Below are 16572 nucleotides of genomic sequence, written 5' to 3' on the forward strand. Positions count from 1 at the left end.
TGGATCAAAAACAATAAACATACTGCGGCGATAAACATATTATAACGCATTTTAACTTGCCGTTTCGTATGATACAATATGCATCTTCAGAAGTGACGGTTGAACAATAATATATGAGTAAAACGTTAGAGAAACTAGTAACTACATTAAGAACAATCGTCTCCCTCGCAGCCGTTTTTAGTCTCGTCACGCAACGCTCCTCTCCACAAAACAATGGCTTAACAAATAAATGTAATATAAGCAGTGAAAACTACTGTAGCTTGTTTAATTAATTGGTTCATAAAGCTAGACAAAGCCAGAGTTTCTCCCTGCCAACGTTTTAGTTTAACGTTGGTTTATTACGTATTAGTAAGGTTTCTTTTATTTTACAGTGTAAATCAGATCGTCCATTTGCCATCGGACTTCAAATGCATGCATGTAACTTTTAAAAATTTGTTCAGCCGTCACTTCTGGAGATGTATGTTGTATTATACGAAACGTCAAATTAAAATAACTTAAAACGCGTTATTTATATGTTGATCACCCCTGTTGGTTTATTGTTTTTGAACATCTTTGTTTCAGATCGTTGAGGTAAGATTTATAGTCTTAGGATCAGTCGTGCTAGCATCCTATAGCTCCTCGAGGAAAAAATGGCCGGGCGAACTCCTGGAGTTTTTTTCGCGCTCGACCAACTAAGCGGTGATACAGGGACTGCACGTATGTTTTTTTTACCGCCGGGAATACTTCTGCGTTCGAAGGCTACAATAGACTGCTCGTAGTCTAAGGGAAAAACGGTTGTTCTTGCTTTCTGAAACCAAGTTACGTAAAAAAACTTCAACGCAAACATCCTGTAGAAGACCGTATTTCTACACCACAGTATACGTAATTTTCTGGAGTTTCGCGTTTCTAGAACCTGGCTTCATCGCGAGAATCACCACGCTCCAACACAAACAGTACAACTCATCTCTCGTTTGCATCACGGTAAGCGTTCAGCAACTTTTTTCCAAAATTTCTTCGTCCGCAAATTCAATTCAAATGGTAATTGCTCCTTGTCTAGCTGGCGCAGATAAAGGTATTGAACAATAGGCCATTTCCGAGTTCTGGCCTGCCTCATCTTCAAAGCGAGTCTAAGTGCGAAGTTTTTGTTATGAAAATTAGTTTTTATTCATATGTAAAGTAGAACTGATTACCATCACAAAACTTCGCACTTAGACTCGCTTTGAAAATGAGGCAGGCCAGAACTCGGAAATGGCCTATTTAGCAAGCCGTGCAAGTGCGCAGTCTATCCTAGTCTGGAAATGCCAACCCTTGCTTGGATTGCTTCACCCCAACCTCTAGGGCACCCAAGAGCCAGAGAATGGATTTCTCCCATTTCCTACCAGTGGATGACAAAACAGAAGACAATTTTTTGTTTTTATGTTACAACAAACTGAAGGTTTGAGTCGAAATTAAAGGCAACAACCCTTGGAATGAAATGGAATGAAAAAGTGAACAACCAGAACCACACAACAAGCTTTTTAACCTAATCCTTTTCTTGTAGAAAGATTTTCCATTCGTAATCAGTTTGGTGTTTTGAAAATGTCTTACCGTAAAGTTCCGATAGTAACGACCCCCCGAAAGTAGCGACCCCCCGAAATTAACGTCAAATTTTTGTGGCCGCTAGTAAATCCCGAAATTAGCGACCCCCCCGAAAGTAGCGACCTTCCCCCCCCCCCCCCCCGCCCCCCGAAAGTAGAAAGACCAAGTTTTTTAAATGGGATGCTATCAATCAATAGTCAAAATTTTAATGTACAATAATATGTTCGTGCAGATTAATTTACAACAAGGGGAAGCTTTATGCCCCCATTCGTCCTTGACATCAGTTCACTGATGTAGCGATGAAAGAACTACCGTAAACCGGTATAATTTCGTATTAACAACAGGAACGTTTCTTCAAATTGAAATTGAAAACTGTGTAGTTTTCTATATACGGTTTTTTGCTGTATCAATCATTGTTATCTTCGTTTTATGAAACACAATCTATGCATATGGAATGCAAATAACATGTTTTTTTTTTTTTAATTCTATGTTGTTCATTTTTTATTTCGGAAAAAAAGGCTCGCGCCAGTTCTATTTGTAAACGATTTGTGTTCCCCGAAAGTAGCGACCCCCCGAAAGTAACAACCCCCCCGAAAGTAGCAACCCCGAAAGGCTGCTAATTCCGAGAGTAACGAGGGTAGCTACTATCGGAACTCTACGGTATTTTATTTCAACGCGCGCATGTGTTCTAGCCTCTTATTTTAACTTTCAGCTCAATGCAATCTCGTGCTTAGAGTCCTCGGGCTTTTTGGTCAGCGGGTGAGCGCCAGGAAAGACTCTGGGATAATGGACTCCATTTTCCCGGAAAACGTGGGTTCCGGTGTTATTGCGCATGCTTGAGTTTAAAAGAAACAGCAATAAAATACAGTAAAGAGGAAAAATGGCGGGTGGAAAGTGTTCGAGAAACAAAAATTTTAGCCTTATACACCATAAAAGAAACTGGAGGAAATGATCATCGGCTTGCTGTAAGAGAGAGTGAAGATGAAACTTCTGACGCTTGCGGTAAGTGTATTTTTAGTCTTTCAGTGTGCATTCCATCATCCAGAATAGCATCGTGCAAGCAACACGATGGACAACGTTTTGTGGAAACGACACCAATGTCCTCTTCTACTACAATTTTATGTTTCAGTAATTCTGAATGGCTTTGACAAGACCTTCTTCCACTGATTTCTCCTCAAAGAGACTGATGTCATGTTTTCCCACGGTACTTTTGCAACAGCAACAGTAATCACTTTTTATCAGCGTGGGAGAATTCCCGTGCGGTATTCGACATAATTCAAACGCCGTCGTTTTATTATTATTTTTATTTATATATTTCTGAGGTAGAAAAAACAAACAGCATTGAAACTAGTTTTAGATTTTGAATCTCCCTCCAAATTCTGGGGTTTCTGAATTACTTACCGACTTCCTGTCGGACTGCCATTGTTATGCAAGCAGCCAATCAAAGAAAAAATTGTTCAAGTCCACTATCCCAGAGTCTTTCCGGGCAGTCACCCGCTGACCAAAAAGCCCGAGGACTCTGGGTATGAGATTGGTATGGATCAGGAGCCCATCAACCGGAGCCTCAATCTCCCATATAAATCCTTAGAGACAACCTTTGCCCGTATCTTTTTATTTTTAGACGTTCAAATTCCCGCGTATTCATTATGCCGTCCAATCAGAACAAAGTTATTGTATTACGTCACAAGCAGTCACGCACCAGTGATCGCGTTCGTCTCACAAAATATTCTAAAAAGAAAAAGATACGGGCAAAGGTTGACTCAAGGATATAGTCCGGATGGAGGCTCCGGGTGATGGGCTCCTGTATGGATTGTGCACGGTCGTGGACTTTGCAACCTAAATCTTGGCATCTTTGTTTGCTCCGATCCTTGGATGTTTGCCGATTTTTCCAAACTAATCCCCTCTATTAACTATGGTAAAAATTAGGCATACTGTTGTAAATCGGAAGAAATCCTTTGGTAGTATAATAGGCACACTGAAGATAGAAGCCGATTAATTAATTGTCACTTTATATAGATCCCAGGCGTCTTCGACGGGATTCAAGCCCATGACCCTTTGCGAGCCAGTGTACTGCTCTACCAATTGAGCTATGAAGTGATTCAGGCCGGAGGTCTAGAAAGTGACAGTTGCTTAACTAAGTAGACTTTTTTTCAGATACGGCGGCCATTTTGATTTCTATTGTTTGGAAAGACATTATGGGATGCTCTGGGGGCAAATTAATACATACATTTGCTCCCTGGGCATCCCATAATAGCTATTTGAACGATCGAAATCAAATGCTGCCGTATCTGCAAAAAAGTCTTTTGTCAAGTTGAGTCCGTGGATCATTTCAGTCTTCCGTCGAAAGAGTGTTTTCACGTGACGTCACGATGTTGGTAATCCTAAACAGTAGAACGGCAGCCATGTTGGTGTACCCAACTAATCCTCCAGGAATTGAGCTCTATTATCATGCAAATGTTATCTTTTGTTTCAGTGGAAAAAAAAAGGTTACTGATCACGTGAGTGAAAGCATTCCATAACCCTCAATTCAAACGCACATTTCTTTATAGACATACTGTTGAAAAATTTCCAAGGGATTGTCTCAAAAGTTTTAGCAACTTTTAGTGAGCACCTTTTAGAACTATTTGAGCAATTTGTTGCACTTTTGAAGCACTCCTTTTTGTTTTTTCCACAGAAATTGGGACAAGCCCAAGCCTCTTAATCCTTTAACCCAAATGATCTAAAAGTTTATTCTCCTAACTACTTCCATATATTTCTTAGTTGAATGGTCGAGAGAATTTAGTGTTATATCAGGACCATATCCTTAATTAAGCTGACAATAATCTTCGTTCTCAATACTTGTCTTCCTGACAGTGTATTAAATTTGAAAGGTGAATTTATATACTGATCAATCCAAGGCGTCAAAGGGTTAACTTGATTAATTTTGTGGTATTGTTGCATGATTCTTCAATCTGCGCATAGTTAGTACAGAACAGTCACTCAATATCGTCTGCCATGTCATTCCTCAATACGTCTGTTTATTTCTTGTTTATTACAATACCTCAGACATGTACATTAGTTATTTACATTACAATAGACTTAAGTAAAGAGATGGGATGAAACGCTTCAACGGTGGCGCGACATTTCAACATTTCATTTGAAATCGATTTGTTGCCCATTCTATTTCTTGAAAATGAATTTCCCATACGTTTCTTAAATTAAATATTTTGTTTGCAAACGTTTCAGCTAAACTAAACTAAACTAAACTAAATTAAGATGACTGAAGCAGAGGCAAAGAAACAAATATGAGTTAGGCCGCAAATTGTGCGTGGGGGATAAGGTTTCACGCAAACCTTGAGTGTGTCACAATTGGCCAATGAAGTGTGTCGTTTACAACACTGTTCTACTATTGATTCTATTGCTATCAATTGCAAAGCCGATCTAATCCGTGGAAGCCACTTTGCAACCTCGAACGTTTTCACTCAGTTTATCACGCTATCAAGATGAAGGGCCTACCGTATGCCATAGCACTTGGTTTAATTTACATCAAATGCATTGTCGCCTTTGTTGTGAAAGTCGTGTGGTCCCACACTCCAGTCCTTAAGAACAAGCTTCAAAAGTTCGAAGAAGAGAGCAGTCGTGTTCCATACCAAAACTTTTGGGACGTTTACGGTGGACGCAAGCACTTCGTCTCCATTCTAAAAATACTGGTCGGTGATTTAAACAAGGTGGCTAAGCTTGGTTTTTCTGCTCCGAATTGCACAGTTGCCAAGGTTGATGGAAAAGAATGCAAGCTGTTAGATTTTACTAAAGGGAATCGCCCGCTTGTTCTTAACTTCGGCAGCTGCACCTGACCACCTTTCCTTGTCACTTTTGTGAAAGACTTTCAGACTGTCGTTCACAATTTTGACAAGGTTGCAGATTTTCTTACAGTATACATTAGCGAAGCTCACCCAACGGATGATTGGCGTTGGAATGTAAGTACTGGCTACCACATTCTTCTCTGTTTTTCATTTTAGACGAGATTCCATAACCTTTTAAGTGCACTTTTAGTTACCTTATAAGGTGGGGTTGGATAGGTCTTTGTTCATAACCATGTCTATGCCGAGTTAAATTAATCTTCTTCATCCAATTCCTCCGGGAAAACTAGGCTACCATATGGAGGTTAAAGTCCTTAAGTCTCTTTCGCAATATGGAGATTAATCTACGTCACCAGCGCCTTAGCATAGAGTATGAGGCAATCCGAGCTACTTGCCTCAGTCATTTTTTCGTGATTTTTGAAAATAAAGTGTGATTCTAGAGTTGTCTTTGAAATGTACTCATCATAAACGCCTAAAATACCTGCGGAGAGAATTTAACTATCGACATTGCCTCAGTCATAATTTTTTTTCGGCTACGGACCTGGGGCCCATTTCTCGAAAGTCCGGAAACTTTACGGGCCATTTTCGGGTGTCACAATTCCCTCTGTATCTCAAGAACGGAGAGGATTTTAGGTAACAAACTTCACAGTAAGTTTGCTTTTTATTACCTTGAAAACATGTTTAAAAGTCGGCTTTCCTAAACATGCGGTTGGAAGGTTCACAAATGGCTGTTCGGGCCTGAAACTGCGTTTTCAGGACTTTAGAGAAACCGGCCCCCGGTCACTCCCCCCCCCCGGCCCCCCCCCCCCCCCCCCCCCAAAAAAAAAAAAAAAAAAAAAAAAAACGTTGAATTTTCTTCGCTATACGTCACAAACTGGATGTATAATTGTTTGATTTTAACAATATTACAGGAGGGGGAAAGGAGAGGAAGGCATTGGACATGCACAGGAAACCCATAACAGGCTATCATAATAGTTTTATCCCCCATTGTAGCTTCTTAACGCATCATAATGAAAAAATGAAATAATGGCTTACTTTTTCACCTTCCTTATTCCACTTCTCATTATAGAACAACATCGAAATCCAGCAACACAAGAATTTAATAGAGCGTTGTGACGCCGCCAAACGTTTGCAGGAGTTCTGTTCATGCACCGCTCCTATTGTGGTCGACTCGATGCAGAATGAAGCGAACGACGCGTATGGAGCCTGGCCCGAGAGACTGTATATTATACAGCAAGGCAAGATAGTGTACGAGGGTGGGACGGGTCCCTACAACTACAACTTAGGGGAGGTGGAAAAGTGGTTAGAAAAATACAAAACCACTCTGTAACTACGTCCTAAAACAGGGGTGAAGTTCTAACTCGCCGGTCTTCATTTAGTCTTGTGATATGCCATCAATATCGATTTGTCAAACAAGGTTTTTTATGTCTAGCATTTTTTAAAAGACTGTAGCAATTCCTGTTACTTCCCCAATCAATGTAATTCGGATAATTCAAATGAAAAATTTTCATGGTGATTCATTGTACTTTTAACACGAATGACATTAATTAATATTCGTAACAGTAGACTTTAAGACTTCTTCTGTAAGGGAAGATAGGCTCAAAATGGCCTACATAGCTTTTTCGCATGACGTCAGTGCTTCCGTGTTGGTTTTTCGAGCAAATCCCCTGGGAATTAAAACAACCAGAGACTCGTTAGCTTTGAGAATGCAGTGTTTGGTTTTTCGCTTTCAGTGGCTGGCGCATTTGAAAAACAGATGTCTTCCCTCTTGTTTCGTACGGAAAGACTTATATGGCCGCTGGTCACGTGACTTCATAGCGCAACAATCTCCCCACACACCCCCCCTCACCCCCTTCAGCATATTTCATTTTTTAAGGACCGTATATGAGAATGCCCTACGGAGTAAATACGCTTGTCTTGATGTATGAAATCTTGTTCTTAACGAGCCGAATCCAAAAATGCTTTGCAGCTAATCCAAAAACTGCACTATTATGATAAACATGCCAAGGTTTCACTCCGTGATTAAGGAAGCTACCCACTGGAAAATGACTCTTCCCTACCCTTACCGTGAGGGTTAACATGGATTAACCTCCTTCCCAGGGAACGAGACTCTCGGTGAAGAAAAGCTCCGGGAACAAGGTTGAGCATGGGTTACTTTTACTACTATTCTTGGTTTTCACTCACGTGATCATCGGTCATATTTCCAATAAACAAAAGAAAAGCTTTGCTCAAGAATCCGGAGACAATGATTCTTCTTAATGACATTATAGTTCGATTTTTGGAGGATATGCTTAGGACATCAACAGGGTGGCCGTTGTTTGCTTGGAGCAGGGACCCCAACGTGCCGGCCGGCAGGTCAAGAGGAAGTTATGTGATGACCGCTAGTTTAATTTGATAATTCGTTGCAATGACAGTGGTATCGACATAGCCAATAAAACCAAGTTTCAAAGCAGTTCCTTTCAAGTTAAACCATTATATGTTGCGAAAGGTGAAACTAATAAACTGCCAATTTCTGTTCCTCGCGAAGAGAGATCAATGTAAATACTTAACTTGAAATAGTCAGTTTCCTGAATCTTCTGTCCATTCTAGCCGCTTTTTTGTTCATCTCTACGAAGTCCGAAATCCTGGATGACAGCCATAAAGGAAAAACACCATTTGAATGTGGATCTCTATGGCTCGACTAATAGTGTGGATATGAGGATTTGGTGTTTGGGCAATGAAGCTAAAGCTAGTCTAAACAGAAGGAATCTCGATAGTTAGATAGTTGATTTGGCAAGCTAAGACGTTTTCAATGGGTATACGATGGATTGTACCTCTTTTTTTAACAAAATAATACAATGAACAATGGCATGATTAAAACAATTGTCAAGTTCTCTCAATAAAGGAAGGCTTAATGCATTAAACTGTGTTCAAAAACTTACTCATCTGATTGACCAGAAACCAACTCATTTACAAAAAATAGGCACGCAATGCGTACGTGTGGTAGTGCAGTAACTTGAAACACGGCCTTATTCGATAAATTTCAAGTGAGCTGCGTTTTGTTTTCCATAATCATAAAAATCAACCACGGCATCCGCCATTTTGTTTAAATGATCAGACGCGGGAAATCTGGAACGAGTGCTTTAATTGGCCAGACGTAGCAAATTTCCTTGTGCTTATGCTGTGTTTCGTTTTACACAACGCAACCGAACGCAAGCATAAGCGCAAGAACAAGGAAAAGGAAAAGATTTAACCCTTGCGCATGCGCTTATGCTTGCGTCAACCTCGTTTTCACGGTCAAATAAGCGCTCTTATGCTTGCGTCGCTGGTGAAAACCAGGGTTAACAACTCGTGAAAAAAAAAAGGATACATCTCTGACAAAATGATGGCAAGACACCGGGTTTTTGCTTTTGTCAGTTTGTATTTTCTTTCTTTCTACAATCTTGGACAAAACTCTTGGGAAAAATTCTAGCTTAAGCATCATTTGGCACGCACTCACAAAATACATTGGTCCTTTCCCCCTTACCCCCTTACCAATATTGATAATGTAATGCAAAATACTGTGCGAACCTTTGGTCGCTTTTTGAAAAAAACATTGAAATGGGGGGAGGGGGCAAAGTAGGAAGAATTTACTCTTTATTAGAGGGCCACATTTACCCAATGAGTTTTGTCCAAGATTGTAGTTTATAAAGTTCGACAAGAAATGCGCGAATTCAACATCCAACCCGTGAGGTCGACCTCTGATTCTGCAAAAGCCAAAAATTCACACTCCCAGACGAGCAGCGGTGATCTAACCCGAAGGTTGTGGGTTCAATTCCCAGCGTGGTCAGATTTTTTCTCTGTCCTTGTGTGGGCCCATTTCCATTAGTAGGGCTAACGCTCACAAGGTTCATTTGGGGTACAAAACTAGCACTTCACGTTACACTCTAATCAATTAAGTCTGAGGTTATTTATCACCAGGTAATTCCATCGTTTTGGAAATAGAAGCTGCTTTAGTATTTATCAGCGTTACAAATTCTTGCCAATTTTGGGGCTCATTAGTTGAAATTCAAACACGCTTCCTGAAAATATACCTGTTTTAACAAGAGAAAATGAGGGGACAGAGAGGGAGGCTCAAGGCGTTGGCCGGGATATGTCTTGTCAACGAAAGTTATTTTTAGACCAGCGGAAGTCTTTGTTTTAGGGGAAGTCTGTCTTCCGAGATGTCCGCATGCAGTCTCGCTTCGCTTTCAGTTTCTTAGTGGCAAGTGAAAATGATTGCGCACCTGGAAGGTTGATGAATATATATTTCTTTCAAACATGGGACCGAGGTTGGCCTGCATGAGGACGTCTCGGGAGACTTCCGCTCGCCTAAAAATAGCTTTCGTGGACGTGACATATCGCAAGGGCTGGACCGGGAGCCTCCTTCTCTGTCCCCTCATTTTCTCTTGGTTTTAACATTCTCGTGATTTACGCACGCGCTGCGGGCCTATCTGCCACGGACTTACACTATATTAGATCAGGGAGTTTAAGCAAAGACGACGGCTACGGCAACAAGAACGCCACAATGCAAGAGGATAATTGGTTAAAAAAGAAAAAAAATAGTCGTGCTGAACGAGCAGCATGAATTTCCGTGCATTTCTGTGGCATACTCCACAAAACAACAACGTCAAGTCACAAAATTTTAGGTTTTGGCGACAACCGTTCATATCTATCCAGTTTATTATAGTTCACCATTATTGTACAAATGAACAAAACGGAATAATTGCGAAATACTTGCTATAGCGTTAAGTTATGCAAGCAGCCAATCAAAGAAAAAAATGTTCAAGTCCACTATCCCAGAGTCTTTCCGGGCAGTCACCCGCTGACCAAAAAGCCCGAGGACTCTGGGTATGAGATTGGTATGGATCAGGAGCCCATCAACCGGAGCCTCAATCTCCCATATAAATCCTTAGAGACAACCTTTGCCCGTATCTTTTTATTTTTAGACGATCAAATTCCCGCGTATTCATTATGCCGTCCAATCAGAACAAAGTTATTGTATTACGTCACAAGCAGTCACGCACCAGTGATCGCGTTCGTCTCACAAAATATTCTAAAAAGGAAAAGATACCGGCAAAGGTTGAATCAAGGATATAGTCCGGATGGAGGCTCCGGGTGATGGGCTCCTGTATGGATTGTGCACGGTCGTGGACTTTGCAACCTAAATCTTGGCATCTTTGTTTGCTCCGATCCTTGGATGTTTGCCGATTTTTCCAAACTAATCCCCTCTATTAACTATGGTAAAAATTAGGCATACTGATGTAAATCGGAAGAAATCCTTTGGTAGTATAATAGGCACACTGAAAATAGAAGCCGATTAATCAATTGTCACTTTATATAGATCCCAGGCGTGTTCGACGGGACTCAAACCCATGACCCTTTGCGAGCCAGTGTACTGCTCTACCAATTGAGCTATGAAGTGATTCAGGCCGGAGGTCTAGAAAGTGACAGTTGCTTAACTAAGTAGACTTTTTTTCAGATACGGCGGCCATTTTGATTTCTATTGTTTGGAAAGACATTATGGGATGCTCTGGGGGCAAATTAATACGTGTTTGCTCCCTGGGCATCCCATAATAGCTATTTGAACGATCAAAATCAAATGCTCCCGTATCTGCAAAAAAGTCGTTTGTCAAGTTGAGTCCGTGGGTCATTTCAGTCTTCCGTCTATAGAGTGTTTTCACGTAACGTCACGATGTTGGTAATCCTAAACAATAGAACGGCAGCCATGTTGATGTACCCAACTAATCCTCCAGGAATTGAGCTCTATTATCATGCAAATGTTTTCTTTTGTTTCAGCGGAAAAAAAAGGTTACTGATCACGTGAGTGAACGCATTCCATAACCCTCAATTCAAACGCACATTTCTTTATAGACATACTGTTGAAAAATTCAAGGGATTGTCTCAAAAGTTTTAGCAACTTTTAGTGAGCAACTATTTGAGCAATTTGTTGCACTTTTGAAGAACTCCTTTTTGTTTTTTCCACAGAAATTGGGACAAGCCTAAGGCTCTTAATCCTTTAACCCCCATGATCTAAAAGTTAATTCTCCTAACTACTTCCATATATTTCCTTGTTGAATGGTCGAGAGAATTTAGTGTTATATCAGGACCATATCCTTAATTAAGCTGACAATAATCTTCGTTCTTAATACTTGTCTACCTGACAGTGTATCAAATTTGAAAGGTGAATTTATATATTGATCAATCCAAGGCGTCGAAGGGTTAACTTGATTAATTTTGTGGTATTGTTGCATGATCCTTCAATCTGCGCATAGTTAGTACAGAACAGTCACTCAATATCGTCTGCCATGTCATTCCTCAATACGTCTGTTTATTTCTTGTTTATTACAATACTTCAAACATGTAGATTAGTTATTTACATTACAAGAGACTTAAGTAAAAGATGGGATGAAACGCTTCAACGGTGGCGCGACATTTCAACACTTTATTTGAATCGATTTGTTGCCCTTTCTATTTTCTTGAAAATGAATTTCCCATACGTTTCTTAGATTAAATATTTTGTTTGTCAACGTTTCAACTAAACTAAACTAAACTAAATTAAGATGGCTGAAGCACAGGCAAAGAAACAAATATGAGTTTGGCCGCAAATTGTGCGTGGGGGATAAGGTTTCACGCAAACCCTGAGTGTGTCACAATTGGCCAATGAAGTGTGTCGTTTACAAGACTATTCTACTATTGATTCTATTGCTATCAGTTGCAAAGCCGATCTAATCCGTGGAAGCCACTTTGCAACCTCGATCGTTTTCACTCAGTTTATCACGCTATCAAGATGAAGAGCCTACCGTATGCCATAGCACTTGGTTTAATTTACATCAAATGCATTGTCGCCTTTGTTGTGAAAGTCGTGTGGTCCCACATTCCAGTCCTTAAGAACAAGCTTCAAAAGTTCGAAGAAGAGAGCAGTCGTGTTCCATACCAAAATTTTGGGACGTTTACGGTGGACGCAAGCACTTCGTCTCCATTCTAAAAATACTGGTCGGTGATTTAAACAAGGTGGCTAAGCTTGGTTTTTCTGCTCCGAATTGCACAGTTGCCAAGGTTGATGGAAAAGAATGCAAGCTGTTAGATTTTACTAAAGGGAATCGCCCGCTTGTTCTTAACTTCGGCAGCTGCACCTGACCACCTTTCCTTGTCACTTTTGTGAAAGACTTTCAGACTGTCGTTCACAATTTTGACAAGGTTGCAGATTTTCTTACAGTCTACATTAGCGAAGCTCACCCAACAGATGATTGGCGTTGGAATGTAAGTACTGGCTACCACATTCTTCTCTGTTTGTCATTTTAGACGAGATTCCAGAACCTTTTAAGTGCACTTTTAGTTACCTTATAAGGTGGGGTTGGATAGGTCTTTGTTCATAACCATGTCTATGCCGAGTTAAATTAATCTTCTTCATCCAATTCCTCCGGGAAAACTAGGCTACCATATGGAGGTTAAAGTCCTTAAGTCAATTTCGCAATATGGAGATTAATCTACGTCACCAGCGCCTTAGCATAGAGTATGAGGCAATCCGAGCTACTTGCCTCAGTCATTTTTTCGTGATTTTTGAAAATAAAGTGTGATTCCAGAGTTGTCTTTGAAATGTACTCATCATAAACGCCTAAAATACCAGCGGAGAGAATTTAACTATCGACATTGCCTCAGTCATAATTTTTTTTTCGGCTACGGACCTGGGGCCCGTTTCTCGAAAGTCCCGAAACTTTACGGGCCATTTTCGGGTGTCACAATTCCCTCTGTATCTCAAGAACGGAGAGGATTTAAGGCAACAAACTTCACAGTCAGTTTGCTTTTTATTACCTTGAAAACATGTTTAAAAATCGGCTTTCCTGAACATGCGGTTGGAAGGTTCACAAATGGCTGTTCGGGCCTGACACCGCGTTTTCAGGACTTTAGAGAAACCGGCCCCCGGTCACTCCTCCTCCCCCTCCCCTCCCCCCCCCCCCCAAAAAACAAAAAATCAAACATTGAATTTTCTTCGCTATACGTCACAAACTGGAGGTATAAGAGTTTGATTTTAACAATATTACAGGAGGGGGAAAGGAGAGGAAGGCATTGGACATGCACAGGAAACCCATAACAGGCTATCATAATAGTTTTCGCCAAAGAATTTTATCCCCCATTGTAGCTTCTTAACGCATCATAATGAAAAAATGAAATAATGGCTTACTTTTTCACCTTCCTTATTCCACTTCTCATTATAGAACAACATCGAAATCCAGCAACACAAGAATTTAATAGAGCGTTGTGACGCCGCCAAACGTTTGCAGGAGTTCTGTTCATGCACCGCTCCTATTGTGGTCGACTCGATGCAGAATGAAGCGAACGACGCGTATGGAGCCTGGCCCGAGAGACTGTATATTATACAGCAAGGCAAGATAGTGTACGAGGGTGGGACGGGTCCCTACAACTACAACTTAGGGGAGGTGGAAAAGTGGTTAGAAAAATACAAAACCACTCTGTAACTACGTCCTAAAACGGGGGAGAAGTTCTAACTCGCCGGTCTTCATTTAGTCTTGTGATATGCCATCAATATCGATTTGTCAAACAAGGTTTTTTATGTCTAGCATTTTTTAAAAGACTGTAGCAATTCCTGTTACTTCCCCAATCAATGTAATTCGGATAATTCAAATGAAAAATTTTCATGGTGATTCATTGTACTTTTAACACGAATGACATTAATTAATATTCGTAACAGTAGACTTTAAGACTTCTTCTGTAAGGGAAGATAGGCTCAAAATGGCCTACATAGCTTTTTCGCATGACGTCAGTGCTTCCGTGTTGGTTTTTCGAGCAAATCCCCTGGGAATTGAAACAACCAGAGACTCGTTAGCTTTATGAACGAAGTGTTTGGTTTTTCGATTTCAGTGGCTGGCGCATTTGAAAAACAGATGTCTTCCCTCTTGTTTCGTACGGAAAGACTTATATGGCCGCTGGTCACGTGACTTCATAGCACAACAATCTCCCCACCCACCCCCCCTCACCCCTTCAGCATATTTAATTTTTAAGGACCGTATATGAGAATGCCCTACGGAGTAAATACGCTTGTCTTGATGTATGAAATATTGTTCTTAACGAGCCGAATCCAAAAATGCTTTGCAGCTAATCCAAAAACTGCACTATTATGATAAACATGCCAAGGTTTCACTCCGTGATTAAGGAAGCTACCCACTGGAAAATGACTCTTCCCTACCCTTACCGTGAGGGTTAACATGGATTAACCTCCTTCGGAGGGAACGAGACTCTCGGTGGAGAAAAGCTCTGGGAACAAGGTTGAACATGGGTTACTTTTACTACTATTCTTGGTTTTCACTCACGTGATCATCGGTCATATTTTCAATAAACAAAAAAAAGCTTTGCTTAAGAATCCGGAGACGATGATTCTTCTTAATGAAATTATAGTTCGATTACTGGAGGATATGCTTAGGACATCAACAGGATGGCCGTTGTTTGTTTGGAGCAGGGACCCCAACGTGCCGGCCGAGACATCAAGAGGAAGTTATGTGATGACCGCTAGTTTAATTTGATAATTCGTTGCAATGACAGTGGTGTCGACATAGCCCATAAAACCAAGTTTCAAAGCAGTTCCTTTCAAGTTAAACCATTATATGTTGCAAAAGGTGAAACTGATAAACTGCTTGTTCCTCGCGAAGAGAGATCAATGTAAATACTTAACTTGAAATCGTCAGTTTCCTGAATCTTCTGTCCATTCTAGCCGCTTTTTTGTTCATCTCTACGAAGTCCGAAATCCTGGATGACAGCCATAAAGGAAAAACACCAGTTGAATGTGGATCTCTATGGCTCGACTAATAGTGTGGATATGAGGATTTGGTGTTTGGGCAATGAAGCTAAAGCTAGTCTAAACAGAAGGAATCTAGATAGTTAGGTAGTTGATTTGGCAAGCTAAGACGTTTTCAATGGGTATACGATGGATTGTACCTTGCATGATTAAAACAATTGCCAAGTTCTCTCAATAAAGGAAGGCTTATTGCATTAAACTGTGTTCAAAAACTTACTCATCTGATTGACCGGAAACCAACTCATTTACAAAAAAATAAGCACGCAATGCGTACGTGTGGTAGTGCAGTAACTTGAAACACGGCTTCATTCGATAAATTTCAAGTGAGCTGCATATTGTTTTCCTTAATCATAAAAATCAACCACGGCATCCGCCATTTTGTTTAAATGATCGGACGTGGGAAATCTGGAACAAGTGTATTAATTGACCAGACGTAGCAAATTTCCTTGTGCTTATGCTGTGTTTCGTTTTACACAACGCAACCAAACGCAAGCTTAAGCGCAAGAACAAGGAAAAGGAAAAGATTTAACCCTTGCGCATGCGCTTATGCTTACGTCAACCTCGTTTTCACGGTGAAATAAGCGCTCTTATGCTTGCGTCGCTAGTGAAAACCAGGGTTACCAACTCGCGAAAAAAAAAAGGATACATCACTGACAAAATAATGGCAAGACACCGGGTTTTTGCTTTTGTCAGTTTGTTTTTTCTTTCTTTCTACAATCTTGGACAAAACTCTTGGGAAAAATTCTCGCTTGAGCATCATTTGGCACGCACTCACAAAATACATTGGTCCTTCCCCCCTTACCCCCTTACTAATATTGATAATGTAATGCAAAATACTGTGCGATCCTTTGGTCGCTTTTTAAAAAAACATTGGAATGGGGGGAGGGGGCAAAGTAGGAAGAATTTACTCTCTATTAGAGCGTCACATTTTCCCAACGAGTTTTGTCCAAGATTGTAGTTTATAAAGTTCGACAAGAAATATGCGAATTCAACATCCAACCCGTGAGGTCGACCATTGATTCTGCAAAAGCCAAAAATTCACACTCCCAGACGAGCAGCGGTGATCTAACCCGAATGTCGTGGGTTCAATTCCCACCCTGGTCAGAGTTTTTCTCTGTCCTCTGTCCATTAGTAGGGCTAACGCTCACATTGTTCATTTAGGGTACAAAACTACAAAACTACAAAACATTGTCGTGCTGAACGTGCAGCATGAATTTCCGTGCATTTCTGTGGCATACTCCACAAAACAACAACGTCAAATCACAAAATTTTAGGTTTTGGCGACAACCGTTCATATCTATCCAGTTTCATTATAGTTCACCCTTATTGTACAAATGAACAAGACGGAATAATTGCGAAATACTT

The 16572-nt window shown here is 40.6% G+C and overlaps 2 pseudogenes; both read left to right on the plus strand.

Annotated features, from left to right (window-relative positions):
• Positions 1-4563: 4563 nt before the first annotated feature.
• On the plus strand, positions 4564-8312 carry LOC138057383 (type I iodothyronine deiodinase-like; annotated as a pseudogene).
• A 3742-nt stretch (positions 8313-12054) lies between these two features.
• LOC138057384 (type I iodothyronine deiodinase-like) lies at positions 12055-14001 on the plus strand (annotated as a pseudogene).
• The last annotated feature ends 2571 nt before the right edge of the window (positions 14002-16572 follow it).

Source organism: Montipora capricornis, chromosome 7, assembly GCF_036669925.1.
Source record: "Montipora capricornis isolate CH-2021 chromosome 7, ASM3666992v2, whole genome shotgun sequence".
In the NCBI taxonomy this organism is placed as follows: domain Eukaryota; kingdom Metazoa; phylum Cnidaria; class Anthozoa; order Scleractinia; family Acroporidae; genus Montipora; species Montipora capricornis.